This window comes from Poecilia reticulata, chromosome 18, assembly GCF_904066995.2.
Source record: "Poecilia reticulata chromosome 18, P_reticulata-male-v2, whole genome shotgun sequence".
In the NCBI taxonomy this organism is placed as follows: domain Eukaryota; kingdom Metazoa; phylum Chordata; class Actinopteri; order Cyprinodontiformes; family Poeciliidae; genus Poecilia; species Poecilia reticulata.
In genome coordinates, this window is record NC_088847.1 from 15,229,197 (window position 1) to 15,246,228 (window position 17,032).

Below are 17,032 nucleotides of genomic sequence, written 5' to 3' on the forward strand. Positions count from 1 at the left end.
GACAGCGCGTTTACTCCTCATCCTCTTTTCTTTCTTCTCCCTTTACATGGCATTTGAAGTCAAACACCGCTCCACTGAAGGACGGACAAGCGTCATTCGCTTCACTTTCAACCCACATTCGGCACTGAAATGACCCGATGGCCATTTAAGGTGCGCTACATTCACGTGTTGGGCTTTTATTGTATCATCAGATTAAACACTATTTAAAACAAAAACCCATCTCCATCGCCCTTTTCCCGCCTCTCTCCGCTCGTCTTATCTGGTTCATTCACTTCATTTATCATCAGAGTAAATAACAGCAGGCATCCGCCGCGTAATTCTGCCGCAAACCCGTCTATACGCTAATCGAAAGCTGCGGATTTCAGCACCACAGACAGCGCCGCGCTCGCATATAGACCGCCTGCAGGGCTCTTCGGTCGGAACCGAGTGCAGTACAATTCAGCGTCCAGCACTCAAATCAGAAACAAAGATGGGCGTTTACGTTACGAGCAGGCTGCTAAAAGCTCCAGGTTAAATCACTTGTGAGGCCCATTGTACAGCCTGAGTGGAGCAACAGTTAGACTGGGAGGGGGGGGGGGGGAAGTGTTTCTGGGCAGGAACCTGCAAAACTCCTTGCACGGAAAATAGCTTTGCCGATTTATTAATTTCCAGGCATCCTAAAACTCAAAAAGACGACAGAAACAAATGCCATGCAAATATGTTCATACAACTGACACACCAATATAAAAACCTGTGCAATCCACCCCCTTGCTAAGTTACTGAAATATGAGTCGACTTGTGTGAAATTTAGCTTAGTATAAAGTCAGATGTTCTTTGACAGCCTAATAGTTTTGTTTAGAGAACATTACTGACAAACAGCATCATTACAGCCAAGGAACACAGAAGAAAGGTAAGAAGAAGGTCAGAAGAAAGCCGTTACACAAAAAGGATGACGAGCTGCATTCAAATTTGCCACAGGTACAAACACAAGAAGATGCTATGATCAGGTGAGGTCAAAGTTGAACTTTTTGGCCCACATGTAGATCGTTACGGGTGGGGGAAACTTAACACTAAACATCACTCTGAACACAGCAGCGGCACAGTGAAATGAGTAGACAGCAGAATCATGGTGTGGATATGCTTTTCTTAAGCTGGTAAGAGTTGATTGAAAGATGGACAGGGTTGCAAAAATCCAGGATTTAAACCTCTTGGACGTTGCTAAAAACTTGAGAATAGGTGCTGGAGGTTTCACCTTCCAGCTGGGTGACTAAACATAACCATCAGAGCTGCAATGAAATGGTTTAGATCATGTTTTGAAATTACCCCAGTCGAGTCCTGACCCAAGTAGGAGGATCCTGTAGTGTTCACAATAAACCTGTGCATTTACATGGAGAATAGAATAAAAAGAATGCAGTTTTCGAATAAGAAAAAAAGAAGTTTGCCATAGTTCCATATTTATCACCTATGAATCAATAGGGGACGCCTTTAGGGGTATATCTCAAATGGTGCAGCACATCTAGAAACTGAAACCTTCAACCATTCTTTTTCTCAAAACACCTCGAGTTGATTCAGATGGCTGAGAACCATCAGTCAACAGCCATTTTCACTTCCTGTCGTGGACTGGATGTAGATCCCACTATTCTAACACGTCTAACATCCAAAACATTTCAGGGTGTGCTGGGAGTAAGGTTTTGTTTTGACCACTTTCGTAAAGGCCAGATTTTGTGGAGAACACAACTAACAGCTGTCCTGTATGCAGATTCTCCCACATTAGGTGTGGCTCTCTGCAGCTCCTCCAAAGTTGATAATACTTTATTTCAGAGAAACATTTCACCGACAAGTGTAAAATAAAACACAATACCTTTCTATGAAGTACATAATCAATTACATAGAAACACACCACTTATTCAGCCAATTATGAGTCAGCCAAAGTTACCATATAGCTCTTGGCTGCTACTCTAATTAATGCTGTCCTTGCCCTGCTTGTCAATTTAGATCAATGACCTCGATTGTTTTGAAGTTCTGCCATATTTTTCCCGTTGTTAGATTGAGAACACAACAGTGTTCTCTGAGACTTTCAAAGCTTGAAATGTTTCTACTCTAACTCTGCTTTAAACGTCTCAACTTCCTCTCGGCCCGTCTGCTGTGGCTTAATGGTGCCGTTTTTCACTAATGTTCTCCAACAAATCTCTGAGGCCTTGGCAGAATATTAAATTCCAATAAATTACCTTGAAGATGGTGGCTGTGCAGTGACTAAATGGGGAAAAAGTTCCAAGGTGTACGAATACTTCTGCAAGGCATATTTGTTCCTTGACCTAATGCCAAAACTAACCAAAGGCAGCGAGCCCAAATCCAGACTGACCAAATCACAGCCAATTTAAAAACGGCAAGAAGCACAGCAACCATAAATCAATTCTCATTTATAAGTAATTGTGTGCTCCTGATTCAGTGCTTTTTGCAAGACTGTATACTTGACTATACAAGTAATCAAAAAACACAAAAGACACAAGAACTTAAGTGCAAAATTGTTTGTCTTCAGCCATTTTTAATTGAATTTGAAAAATGCAGACATGCAAATTCCATTTTACCAAGAATTTTGTTGAAAACCATTCCAATTGCAGCTGCTAGAAAACAAAGAACTAAGATCTGTGCCATCTTTGAATGCTATACTGTATCTGCTAAACCTGAAGCCCATTCAAGGGAGGCAAATGGCAAATTGTTTTATGCAAATTGACACGATACCACATAAGTGTTAGTGTGGGTTCTAGTATTCCATAAAGAAAGCAGAGAAGTTGTGATACAGTGTCTGAAAGTGTTGAAAGGAGAATTTGCCTGCAGATCTTCTCGCAGCTTGTGCTCGTCTTGGCAGCTTTGCTGACAGGTCTGAACTGAAAAAAAAAAAAATGGGGAAAAACAAAGATGTTTTAAAAATGCACAGACTGCAAGCAGGTGTTACCAGAAAACATAAACATCCAATCTATGCTACACCTCACATTCATCTAGCACAACCAAACAAAACTTCTGTTTTAAATATGGCTGCGTAAATAGTGCCCCAATAGCGAGTTTCAGAGCAATTTTGTTGCTCCGAGCATCACTCTTCGTAGTTTTATGAGGGTCCAGCTTTCTGGCTCACAGCAGTTGGTATTAGCGTGTGATCATGATGTAAAACCTGGAAATCCTTTTCAGATGTCTGCTTTTAAAAATTCTTTTTTTTTTTTTTTTCCTTACCGCCAACATTAAAGAAAGGTAAAGACAAAAGCAATCAGAATCAAGACGTTTACGTCCAGTCTAGTTTCTGAATCTCCTTGAAGTTATTGTCACTTCACAAATATCAGTTCATTAACATTTAGACCTCTTAAGATGAAAGGAGGACGAAAGCCTATTGTCTCATTTTATGGTAATTTGTGAATGTACAGCACGGCGCAAAAGTCTTCTCTCATTTCTTCATGTTGTCACACTTGATGCTGCTGTTACAAACAACCAGCTTATTTGAAACGTTAGACATTTTCCTACCCGCAGCTTGTCGACTTACTGAACTTAATCAATGGAAAACAACAAGAATAACAAAATTTGAAGGACAGGAAGCATATTTTGACATAAACACGTAGATTCTAAAAACAGCTGTCGGTTGAAAACTTTGTAGACACACTATATAAAGAACACCATTTCTCTCATTATATCTGGCAGAACTTTGTTGGACGATTACGTATTTTTCAAAAACATAATTGAAATTTGGACAAAAAAAAACATGAAAAGGCAGACCGAGTCAAAAGAGAAATTTCAAAAGATTTTTTTGAAACCTCCTTCCCCACCAATAAAATACTGATCACTTAAAAAAATGTCTCATTGAAAGCACAGACCTCAATGTATTTTTGGGGGGATTTTATGCGGTGGATCAACACCAACAGGTAAAAACTGAAAAGCATAGGGTGCATTTGTATTTGGTGCCCTATGCTGTAATACCCCTAAAGAAATTCTCAATTAGCTTCTGAGGTCGCCTAACTGGGGAACAGAGCCACCCTGTGTGTAATTTAACCTCAGGATCCAGCCGTACTATGAACTTCCTCACTGGTTTCTTAGGGATCATCATTTAACAAAGATTAGCGATGCCATTGTAGATATGCTTAAAGGGGGCCAGGCTATTCAACTGTAAACTATATCCTAAACTTTAAGCATTTCAAGTGTTGAGCCAATCATCTGAAGACAGAAAGCAAGTCAAACCTGCAAACCCTTAGTCATCCACCTAAAGCCATCAAGGAGAGTTTTAGTTTCAGAGGCCATACTTCTCAGGTTTTTATTTTCTTGCAACTGTTTTAGTTCGTCACGTAAAGTCAAAAATAAAACGCATACTTGGATCTCTATTCATACGTTCAGTTATGTGCCTTGTCGTTTCTTGTTTAATTTTTAAAGCAAACCCTTTTGGTCCAAGTATTCCCCCGAGTTACCCCTTAAAGCCTACATTAAATACCCAGACACAGCATCACAGTGTCAGTCTCAGTCGTTCTGGCTTGGGACTGAACAAACAGCCGGCAAGTACTCCTAGAGCAATGGTGTATTAAATGCTATGCTGCTCAGGAGAATTCCCTGTGTGGCAGCCAAGGCAACAATCATTAGCAAATCTTACCAGCTTCCTGCAGCTTTGGTCCAGCACTGTCTTGCAGTCAGGGCCTCGCAGCACGCTCCTGGCCAACCACACCATACCCAGGGAGCTGTAGGAAATCAGCCGTCTCCGTTCCACCAAGGAGACCAGACATATTAGGCTGCAAGCTGCAGAGCACCCTCTGGGTGAAAGATTAATTAGAGCTGACAAATCGCATACTATTGGAAACAAGCCCAATACATCACACAAAGATGGCTCACATGAAGCAAATGAAAGTGATTCAGCGGCTCCAAGAGGCCTGAAGTATTCCTCCAAGTCCTGTTGAATTATGGTTAGCACACTACTGCTTCCCCTCTTGTGAAAAAAAGTATTCAACCAGCAGTGTTTGGCTCAAGAGCATGCAAATGTAATGCAAGTTCACCTTTTTTTTTTTTTTTAAACATACACACAGGCAGCAGCTGTTATCACTTTGTCACCCAGTTTTGCTGCTTGCATGAAATTTACCTACTATTCTCAGAGGTTCTCAAAAAGTGAAATCATGATGAGCTCCAGTTACCCGAGAAGTGGAAACTCGGGAGTGGGGTTTGACGTTAGACCCAAGGTAACAGCGTTCTAGTTAAAAAGTCGGCATGGCAACATGGCGACGCCCACAAACATCGTTTACAATAGTTCTGACAACCATAATTGTTTTTTAACGTTACGTTTAATAAGCTAACACCACTTTCAATTTTTTTTTCAGATTAGAGTTCCAGGTGCAACATGTACCATTGATTTTGGATGCACGTTTGCATGTCCGTCTTGTCAAATAAACACTTTTTTTCCACCACTTCTTGCTATTGTTAATGCGAGGAGCGGCCATTATGAAGCGCGAAGTCCGCCTTACAAGTCCAAAATGGGGTCGTTGGAGTTGCTCCAGCTTCATAGGGTGTTGCAGTTAATTTGTCTGACTGGAAAGACGAGATTTTCCCAGTTCCGTGTACAACTGGAACGCAACATTAGCCCGCCATTTCCTGGTAGCGAGCGTGTGCTGTCCAAGAGGGTGTGGCCTTAAAGGGACATTACTCGAATTCGCCTTCTAGGCTAATTGCCTAAGACCAGCAAAAAAACAGACTTTTGTTGTTGGTTTTTTTAAGTGAATACATTTGAGTCCAAGTAACCCATAAACAGGGTGATTGAGAAAACTATTTACTATAAACATAAAATAGTTAACACAGGAACTATAAAGGGACATAATGGGGGAAAAAAATGCAAAGGATGCATATTTTTGAATCCATTTCCAAATTAGGGCCCCCAAATATTTGAATACATTCTTTGAAGAAAAAATATATTGAAATAAGCAATATTTAAAAAATACAATTAATTATTCTCTTAATTAAAAAGACAGGGAAATGGCAGCGTATGGAGCTTTTCTATGTTCTTTGTGCTGTATGTGCATAGGATTTCTCCAACAGAATGAAACTAGTGATATTCGTTATTTAGCTGGAAATAATAGGCTTTATTGTTTTTAATGAGTTACTGTTTTCCCCTTTGCATAGATGTCACATATGACAAAACACTGAGTTTAATCTACCTAAAGTTCACACAGTAAAGGCAGGCATTTGATCAGTGGGCTCATGCCCAACTTTAAATAAATAAATACATAAATACATTTGAGCCCTTCACTTTCACAATGAAGCAGAATTTTACTCTGTAAATATTTACTTTTTTTTTTTTTTAATTTGCCCTCCCATCTATCCTCTCTCAACCCCTCCCAAAGTGTCAAGCTAGAGGCCAACTGTATTTTGCAGCCAGATGAATGAAAACATCTCTTTGAATTGAAAAGGTTGCTGACCCCTCATCTTCAATTCGGCTGTGATTATACTGAAAGAAGAGGGAGCTCTTTTCTGCACAGGTTGCAACCAAATCAACCTTGAATTGTAGGGTTTTGTAGGCATGCGTTGTAGGGTTTTCAGATAATCTGGTGGATTATTGGAAATATTTTTCTAACAAGCTGATTTTTCTACAGCGTAGACATTTCCTTGAACTTTGTTTCTTTATCTCTGGAGAGCAAAACCTACCTCCTCTCTTGAATATGTGGAGACATTGTGTGATGCAAAAAGATGCTTAAACAATTGTCTTCTAAACTAAAAATCAGAAAATTAAGAGTTTTGTTACATTTTTCTGTCCCCAGAAACCTGTATATTTTGAATACCTGCAATGTGTTCATTAAAATACAATGCAGGTCAGAAGTTTGCGCATTTATCATTGGCATAAACCTCAAAACAACCAGAACCAATAGTAGTGAAATAGAGCTGTAGCATGATACTGCCACCACCATGCTTTAGACTATGTAAAGTGTCCTTAGCTTTGGGTGCCTCACCTTTATGCCTCCAATCATACTTTTTTTTTCATTGTAGCAAAATAACTTAAAATATTTCTCCTCTGAGCATACAAAATGCAAAAGTCTCAATCGATCCCTCAATTCTTGTCTTTTCTCTGCCCGTTGATAATCAAAAGAGCTCCTTAGTCCCTTGCATTCCCTCCAAATGTCAAAGGTAGGCTCTCTCTTGACCTTAACTCCCTCTCTGTGAACTCGGTGGCATCCTGCGACGATGAGAGGCCGGGCATTTCATCACACACAAGCATTCTTCTCCCACAGTGTCTGCAGAGGAGTGAGATGTCAATAGCACTTCCTTCGAGACATTATCGGACGCCGTGCTGGAGCCTTTTGTGCAACGATGGTCCCGGGGTGGCATGGAGGTGATTATTAAGACTCCCTGCTGTTGGCAGGATAAAAGCATCCCGAGATGAGCTCAGGAAGATGCTGCAAAAAGAGGATAATAAGTAAAACTGCTCTGAAATATCCCTTAGAGTGAGTCATTCTTTTGTGTGTCTTCGGTCCCAAAGATTGCAGTGATTAGAGAAACAGAGGAAGAATCTTAGATAAGTGTGAGGTTGGTAAGAAGATCTTCCTCTTCTGACTTTAGTGCAGGTCATTTAACTGTGCAGGCAACGCAGGAAGTGTTTCTTTTGGTGTGTTAAATCGCTCTAAGATGGAGAAACAAAATGGGATCACTCAGTTCTGTAGGAAATATTTATTTATTTCTAGATTTGTCAGCAAATGATGTACATTTGGAAATCTGGAAAAGGGTTCTTCAAGTCTGCTTTTGGGGAAGTATATTTTGTAACATTAATGGCCAAAAAATAAAATAAAATACCTGTATGTCACTTCACAAATCACAATGAAATATTGAGACAATTTTCAACAATTGAGACGTCACAGGGAGTCACCCCAAGGTAGAAGACCAATCAGCTGTGGGCAGCAGGACTCGAGACGTCACTGTTCATTCAGTTTGCAAGCTGCAGTTTGTGACCCTACCTGTTTACCCACAAAGCGTCGACACTAAAAGTGGGAAGACCCAGACTTTGTAAAGCTGACTGAGGGAAATGGGTGTGTAGAAATCTGTGTGATGATGACAGACAGCTGGACATCCAGTTCTCCAGCACTGTTATTTTGTCGACAGACAGAAAAATCTACCAATTTCTTTACCATTACCAACATGCACTTGCATTCATTGTTTTAATCCAAGATCTCATCATGCTCTCTAGAGAGAAACATCTCATCTCCTCAGTGAGATGGCCACCATGTTACCATGGTCAAACTACGACTTTTTTTACTTTTTTACTCCCATTGGCAGCTAGTTGTGCTGCAGTTCTAACACTAGCTACTGAGTCTTAGTAAATTAGAATGTAATTTATTTTAGTTATTGATTTAAAAAAAATATATGTCAAGCTGATATACTGTATATTCATTACACACAGGCATATGCCTTAAGTGACTATTTCTGTTAATTTGGATGATTCTAACTTACAGCCAAGAAAAAAAAAAAACATATACATAAAACAAAAAAAAAAGTTTTTTTGAAACTAAAACTTTAAATTATGGCCTACACAATCATTTGGAAGATGACAGATTTCACAATTGTAGACACAAAGAGGGTCACATAACCATGATTGTACACTACTTTGTCTAGGATATATATTGAAAACGTACTGCTTTTTTTTTTTTTTTTTGCACTAAAAAAAACCCAGACATCTCCTCCTGAAGAACATAATACTGAAAAGTAATTTGGTGATGTGACGTTAATGTCCAACTGTCATGCAACCTCTTACACACACACACACACGCACGCACGCACGCACGCACGCACGCACGCACGCACGCACGCACGCACGCACGCACACATTGAGAGACAGCAAAAAAAGGCTCACAGCATCTGAGATCATGTTCACTTGTTTTACATTTCCCAGTCAATAGCAGAGGTAGATGATGGATCATGACGTCACAGAGTTGGGCCATCCGATGCTGGTCCTGCCGGGAAGTCGGTGGTCCCAGAGTGACTGTTAATGCTGGGTAATATCAGACTGGAGGACGTCATTGTAGAAGCACTGGGACCACAGGGACACAGAATGACATAGTGATGCACCGGCACACCACCAACATGACAGATCTGAGGTTAATCGAAAAATATTTGTCTTTTCTTCTTCTTATTTATTTTATTATGACTCTGTGTGGAGACAGAATTTTGTGCAGTGCACTAAAATGTGTTTTACAATGGCTTCCAAAAAATACTGAAACCTCATAAATGTTTTCTCATACTGTAGCCAAGAACTGTAATGTATTTTATATTGACGTCATAAGGCAGACAAACACAAAGTAGTGCACAACTGTAAAGTGGATGATAAAGGATACATGGTTACAAAAAAACAATCTTCACAGTATTAAACATCGGAAAAATGTGAAGGGAATTTGTATTCAGTCCTCTTTACTCTGTAACGCGAAAAGAAAATCAACTAACTGAGATTTCCTCGTGCTTTGGGCCGTTTTCAGGGAGGTGGAATCAGGTTAAAGCTCATGGAAGATACTGTTGATGATGGAAAGAGAAAACAAATGCGGGGTTGCTCTTTACTATTTGAGAAAGGGACAAAAAGTTCTTCCAGCTGGACCGGAAAAAGGCAGTAAACGCCAGACTAGAGCTGGAATACAATGGAGTGCCTGTTTTTCTGTGAAAAAGTTTTTTTTCAAAAAAGTGTATCGGCTAAAAACACTGATGAAATGTAATAGTTGTAAAGTGATAAAATGAGAAAAAGCCAAAGCAGTATGAGTGCCTTTGCGAAGGCACTGTATGTTATTTATGAAGAATTTTGGTAGCAAGCCATCAGCAGCTGAAGGCGTTGTGGGATGCTTAAATGAGTCAAAAAGAATGACAGTGAGTTGTGATCTATTTGTCAGGGACTTTAACAAGCTAGCCATGTGCAGAATGAAGCTATTTTCATTCTTTATTTTTTTAACCAGACAAACCAAATCAGTTTCGTTTATTTTTTTGTGTGTATTCAACACAAAAAGCACAGTTTTGCTAATAAATCATATTTGGTGTGTTTGATTAAATTGCATTTCATTAAAAAAGGAAAAACAAAAAAAAGCCCTGAAGCAACCAAAAATAAATAAAACCTGAAAACAGTTTCTTTCATCTTGATCCTCTGAGAGAAAAAAAACCCCATCTCACTGTGAAGCAGAGGGAAATTCTGGATCTTGAAGAAAATGGGGCATGAAATTTCAATTAGACATGTTGAGATCCTGAGTAATTTGTATGCTTTCTCCTTCTACCCCCTTCCCCCCCCCTTCCCCCCCTATTTTTAACACTTGTTCATCTCTTGTGGACGAATGCTGAGGAATCCCTGACCACAAAGTTCAGCCTCTGGAATAACCCGGTCTAAACAGTCTGATTGGAGAGCAGGAAAAACAGCCCGACTCTGAGCGCAGGACGAGCAGGTGCAGGTGAGGCAGCGATCGATTTGGTTGTCTGGAGATAAAATAAGAAATCAAGGGGGTTGCGGGGATGTGGAGGGGGTTGGAGTTGTGACAGCGCTCCCTGACAGGCCTTAGGAGGCTCCAACAGATCTGAGAGGGAATTTCCCCCGAAAACAAACAAAAGGCATCATTAAAGCAGCGGCTGCGCGCTCTTTCTCTCCTAAGTGGAATTTGCTCTTTTGCCTCCCTTTTAAATCCAGAAGAAGAGGTTGCCTTTAAGATCTCGTTTGATGGAAAGCCAATTGTCCTTTCCTTCAGTCTCTGGCGTGAGCTTTAACAAGAACTGCCCTAACTTTTCAGAGAAAATGGTCCAATTTAAGGTAGTTATTTCTCTGTATCGCCAGCCGAAGCTTTCTGGAGCATTCTCAACAAAGGCAGCATTTTATTGTGCTTTAAAATGCGCTGGCGCTTTATTCCCTCACCGACAGATTTGCAGTGCAAAGGGGGTCGAACCAACCAGTGGAAAGTTAATCATGAGATAATTTACCACTGATTCATTGAAGTTCTTAAACGAGCTATTCCCAGTAACTCTAATGACTAGAACAATAACAAACCGCAGGTCAATCTGCACTCTTTGTTTTAAAACTGGCCCCAAGCTGCACAGCCGGCCCGCGTGTCATTCTTTGCCCTCCAATCAGCTCAGGAAAACGAGGGACACAAAGCAGCGCAGGGAGAGCGTTCCGTTACCTTTATTAAGGCTTAAGAGCATGAAAAACTCCACTCGCACCGAAGGCAACACACAGGCATGATTAACTGCGCCTGTCGTCAGGTGAAATCTGTTTTAACCTTCAGCTCTCTTTGTTGCGATGTTTTGACGGTTTCCATGTGAGAAAGCACAGAACCGCAGCTCCAAAATGTCAGCTTTTCACAAACTGACAATGTCTTCCTGTTCTCCGGTTCAAACAAATGAATCCAAATATTTGGAGAGGAACGTGCTTTGAGAGCTGGTTCCTCTGCTTTTTTTTTGACATGTTTTGTTTTTTAAATGTGCTCAGATGGACGCTGGAGCAAGTTGCAAAAAAAAAACAAAACAAACAAAACAAGTAGGGGGATCTAAAAAAAATTCATTTGATTCCCCTCTCTCTCTGTGTATTTGGTTCATAAGTAGTAAAGACCGTTACTCACAAGTAGTGTATAGAACACAGTACATAGTGGCATATATAAACAATTGAAAAATGTTTTTTGTGCACACTGAAGTTGTGTTTGTCTGGCGTTAAATTGAAATTGATAATCTGAGAAATTCTGCACCTGCAATATGTTGTTGCTTCATGCTTGCAAGACCTTCCAGGGACACCTGATGCGATAAAGCGTAAAACTTTGTCAAGCCAGGCATTACAGTTGGGGCTGTGGGGATAAAACATTTTTCAAAAGACAGCACATTTTCATTTGTGAGAGCATTTTACAAGCATAAAAAAATTCCCCTTTTCTTTGAAGACTGAAGGGTTTGACAGCTTTGCTATGCACAAAAAAGCAAGGACTTCTCAGCCCAGACAAGGTGGAGCAATTTGGGTTAAACTGACCTGGCCGGGGTGACAAAATTGCAAAAATATGCGATTCGACGGCATTTTGATAAGTGAAAAAAAAGGACTAAAACCCACTGACATTTTACAATTTTTATTTGCACGTTTTTTCTTACATCTTTTTAAATCTCCCACTGAAAATGTTAAAAAGACAGTTTTACCACAAAACAGCCTATAAAAGATGTAACGACAAGACTAAAGGGTTTTATGAGTTGAAATGTAAATGTAAAAAAAACGTGAAAGTGTTGACACTGACTTTCACTCTAATTACTTTTCTTTGTATATACCTTTTAAATCACGAAAGGCCACTCGCTGTAATTCAAGGTGTTCTTGAGCTTCGCCCTCAAAAGTGGCACATAATTGCAATTTATTATGCATTAGTCAAATCAAGAGTCAGCCAGGACATTGCAGCTCTCCACATGAGGAGCCAACATTTATTCTCAAATTAAAGGGATGATTTTATAAGGAGGCACAGAGTGAGGAATAATAATGTTATAAACTCAGGTCAAACAAACAGTTGATAGGATGTTTAATTATTCAGCCGTGGCAGTTTGCTGAGATAATGGCTTCTCAGACCTAATGAATTTAACTAAAGAGAAACGTGACAGCTCCTGTTTTGATTCGCCATCCGAGCTTTGATTTGGCTGGGAAGTGTTACCTCGGTGCATCTCCGCATTTAATTGCTTCCAGCCAAAGAAATATTTGTACAAATTGCACAGTGAGGCTTTACAAGACGAATTAATCACCTGCCTCATCTATTACTTCTGTATTTTTATGAGTAAGAACAGATCCAGAGAGGACAAAAGGGACCTGATCACTATTTGTACCTTGCGTTAGCATGCTAGTTCAAGCACTTTTGTTGAAATGTATGAAAATTGGGTTGAAATAAGGAACTTTTGAAACTTTTTGAAGGTTTTTAAAACTCTGACTTTGGTGCGTCCAGCTGATTTTGTTGAATCAAGTTGAAATTGGACGTAAGATTTTATTTATATTTTAGCTACAAGGAAATATTTAAAGCATTTCATTGCAAAGAGAAGTATTGGAATGCATATTTGTTTTGCTTTTATTGAGAGACAGGAAAGCTGCCACAAAATAAGGAAGTTATGAATCCCAAAAACAATTTCAATAATGGTCACAAATGAGAAATTGCTTTTTTTGTGTGGAAAAATTACAAGAAAATTTTTAATTTTATATTTTTTGCGTGCCGTTTTGTTGAAAGACATGTTACAACAAAGAGATCAAACTGAGATCTCTTTCATTAACCAGCACCTGAATCTCCTCAGCTCTTGAAACACTATTTTTTCTTTTTATAAACATTCACAGTATTTTATTAATCTAAGGCCTCCTTAAATTTTTCCGTGTCATTCAGCCATCTGCTAAATGCTAAATCGTTAAATCAACAACAGAAGCAGACACATCAACATGCCTCGCTCTGTACGCGTAAAAAGTTCTCATGAATTTATGATGTAGTACACAAATCGGCGCTGCAGAAATATGTTTGGGTGACAATCAGAACGGAGAAGACGCAAACAAAAATCTATATCCATTACCGTCTCGGAATGGAAGACCCAGTAGAAAAGGTAATCTCAGTCTTTTCAAGAGACACAGACACCAATCATATGCGCCTGTGTGTGATTACAGGGAGCTCAATTAATGTTGGCTCAGGGGACAGTTCAATCACAGAGACAAACATTTCCCTGTCACTGTCTACGTGACTTGCAATCATTGGTCCACCTTAGCTCCGCTGATTGAGTTCAACAGGTTTGGAATAGTGGATCTCAAACATACCTGCTTTAAATCACTTACAGCTGCAACGACGTAAAAAAAGGTTTTACTTCCCGAATGATTCCTTGTTCCAGTTCTTTTATCACACTTACCTGTTTCATTGAATGCATTTTAATTTCAGACGACAGTATCCTGAGTATGTGCAAAAGCATCCAGATGATGAGGATTTTGTTAATTAATGGGAAACTATCCGAACCAACCCAGTCCGAGCTGAAAAAGTATTTGTTTGACCACTCATTAAATCATGACCTAACTCTGATCTACCGTATAGCTTTGTTCAGATTCACAAGCCACAGCCAGGCTTGATCTAGAAAAAAATGTAACTCATTCAGTACCTATCTGACAATGCGAAGTATTGTCAGATAGATATTGTAAAATATCTCAAAAAGCAACAAATCATGCGTTCGTTTTACAAAATAAAAGAGAAACTGAACAATGACAATGGCAGAACAACCACAGGATTTCAGCAAAAGAACATAGCAGCAGGCGTGAGCACAGGGGTGTCAGTGTGATGGTACGGGCCTGCTTTGTCAGGATCGGGTCGACCTACAGCAACTGACTGGACTGTGAACTCGGCTTTCTAGCAGAATACCTAGAGACAACAGGACGATGTCCATCCATCGGTTTGAGACCTTAAACTCAAATGCACTTGGACTACATCACGAGGATTCAAAGCAAAAATCAAAAATAAAAATCTGATCGTATTAAGATGCTGACATTCATTAAACATGCTTACATAGAACAAGGATGGTTTCAACAGCTTTAGTCCCTTAAATAGTAAAATTATTATTGCAAAACAGAACTTTTGTATTTATGTAATCGTATTGCCTGACATCAAAGTCCATTTAGTTGACCTGGATTTTTTAAGTGACAAAAAGCAAAAACGTTATTAACCTATAACGGGGGGCGGGGGGAAATACATTTTCACTGCACTTTAATTCAGAATTTTAATGGGTTTAATGCTGAGATTGTGTATAAACATAGATGCGAGCGTGTGCATGTATGTGTGTGTGTGTGTGAAAATTCTACAGTTTCTCTGATTTGTACACCTGGAGAAGCTGTGTGTTGTCCTGTAACGCTCATCTATGCTCTCATATGTATCCCCCATTCTCATGCAATTGTAACCTGTGTTACATTCTAGGATTTGAAATAATCCAAATTATTTCTTAAAAAACTAACTAGGTTCGTCTGCTGGAGGTGGCGGCAAATTGTAAAACACAGAGACAAGTAGATGGTGAAAAAAATCAGCGAAGTGTATTTATATTTACAATATATACAAAGTGTTTCACAACTGTGAAGTCCGGTTCCTTAAAACAAGGAAGTCTCTTTCGGTGATGAAAGAGAAAACAAAATAGTCCTTTAGTTCCCGCTGTGGATGGTTGGTTGAATTTCCAACCAGTTTGGAGACGGTTCCTCAGAGATTGGGTGGATTTCTGGTTCCGCTATGGTTAGCTCGCCAGTCCGGTCAGTGTACATAAACCAGACAGTTCTTAATGTGTCCCAGATCCTCCAGTTTACTCCGAGCGGGGTGGGATCTGGAACACACCTGGCCTGCGCAAACAGGCCAGACAATCAATATACATGTACATGCATTTCTTAATCCAATGTGTTTTTACGTAAGTGCGTAATCACGGGCTGGGAGGCTAGCGCTAGCATTCTAGCTCCCGAGCAACACTTACCAGTTCCTCATCGACAGACAGACAGAGATCGTTTCAACGTACAGATGAGTGACCATATGTCTGTAATTTAACAGAGGTATACGATTGATGTATGATCGACATTCAAAAGCAAAACCGCTTTGGGAACAGAAACCCAAGCCTACCTGCACGTCAGAGTCCGACAGCGTCTCCTACCTAAGGTGCGATTCAGCACCAATATAAGCCGTAGCTGTCAATTTAGGATGCTGACGTGCAGCTGTCACATGACATTCAAACATCGCGAGACCAATAATGATCTCGCCTGCTTGGTATTGAATAAGTTAAGGAACGGGGGCTTTTAATTAAATCTTTAAATAAAAATAAATAAAATTAGATCTAATCAAAATAGAAAAATAAAAAAAACCAAATCCAACAGAAAAATGATCCTGGTTACACAATGTTAAACATACTTGTGTTTTCACAGTAAAAAAACAAAAAAAACCAGATCTTGTGAATTCAACCACACAAATTTTACTATCTGGAAATATCACATTAAAGACACCTCATTTAAAATGGAAGCATAATTGAATACGAGATCTTTAATGCAAGATCCCCCGGCACAGAGATATCAGAAGCATCCCACGTTTCAAAGTGGCTCTAATATGATTTTCTGATAATACGGCTAATGCGGCGCGCTTAGGCTGATCAGAATGAGGCCCAGTGCCGCCTTGGGAAGATTTACCTCCCAATGGCACGCTTACACTAAAGAGGCAGACAAAATGCTCCGGTTGCTTTGATTTGTTGGGGCTGAAACCGAGACTGAATAGTGAAAAACTGTCACCGAAAAGGAGACAATGCAACTGAAATGCTGTCTAGTTTTAACAAAAAAAAAAAAACAAATCCCACCTTGCACACCTCTTTTTGTCTCACGTTAGTCAGCACCTTGACTTAAAAAGCAGAAAAGCAGCTAGAGGTTATATTTAATTCTTCTGTGCTGAGCTAATTCCTGATTTGAATGAGAACCGTTTCCCCTGTAATACAGCAGCTGAGTCTTTGTTGCCATTGGTAACCTCTTTTAGCACAACCACTTGCAGCCCAATTAAGTGAATGTTAATTCCTAATGCTCATATTTTAAGCCGTGCCTTCTGAAATGTAATTTAGAGCACGTTGCCGGCGCTCGATGCAGCCTCCTGCCCTCCCGGCAGGAGAAGGCAGGCGTTTTTCAGCAAATCAAAATCAATAGCTATCTAAAGGAGGCGAATCTCACAACATTAATCTCCTGGATCCACCGGTGACTCTCATTGTCATTAATCAATGCTTTAAAGTTTAGAAATTTGGCAATTAATCTTTAATTCTCTAATGGAGAACACACACACACACAATCGGGCAAACAGTGGGAGTGGGTTCCGCCGGCTCTGGGCTTATTCAATACCGGTCTAATGAGGTCTATTATGAGTCAGATCTGGTCCTTTTTGAAGCAGCTGAGTGTGCAGGAAGAGGGCCTGTGAAGTGGAGGGTGCAAGTCATTATGCTCTGTATTTTTGCAAAACGCACAATTGTAAGAGGTGAATATGACTTCAATGAGAACTGGTACCGATGGAGATAATCTGTTCCTGCCAAAAAAAAAAAAAGAAGAAGAAGAAGAAAAAAAAACAGGCAC

At 39.8% G+C, this 17,032-nt stretch overlaps 1 long non-coding RNA gene across 1 annotated transcript; it reads right to left on the bottom strand.

Moving 5' to 3' along the window:
• Positions 1 to 14,967: 14,967 nt before the first annotated feature.
• LOC145548870 (uncharacterized) lies at positions 14,968 to 15,828 on the bottom strand. Its single transcript, XR_014084848.1, has 2 exons — positions 15,415 to 15,828; positions 14,968 to 15,286 (listed from the first exon to the last, which is right to left on the bottom strand). It is a non-coding gene; the product is annotated as an uncharacterized LOC145548870 (long non-coding RNA).
• Between the last annotated feature and the right edge of the window lie 1,204 nt (positions 15,829 to 17,032).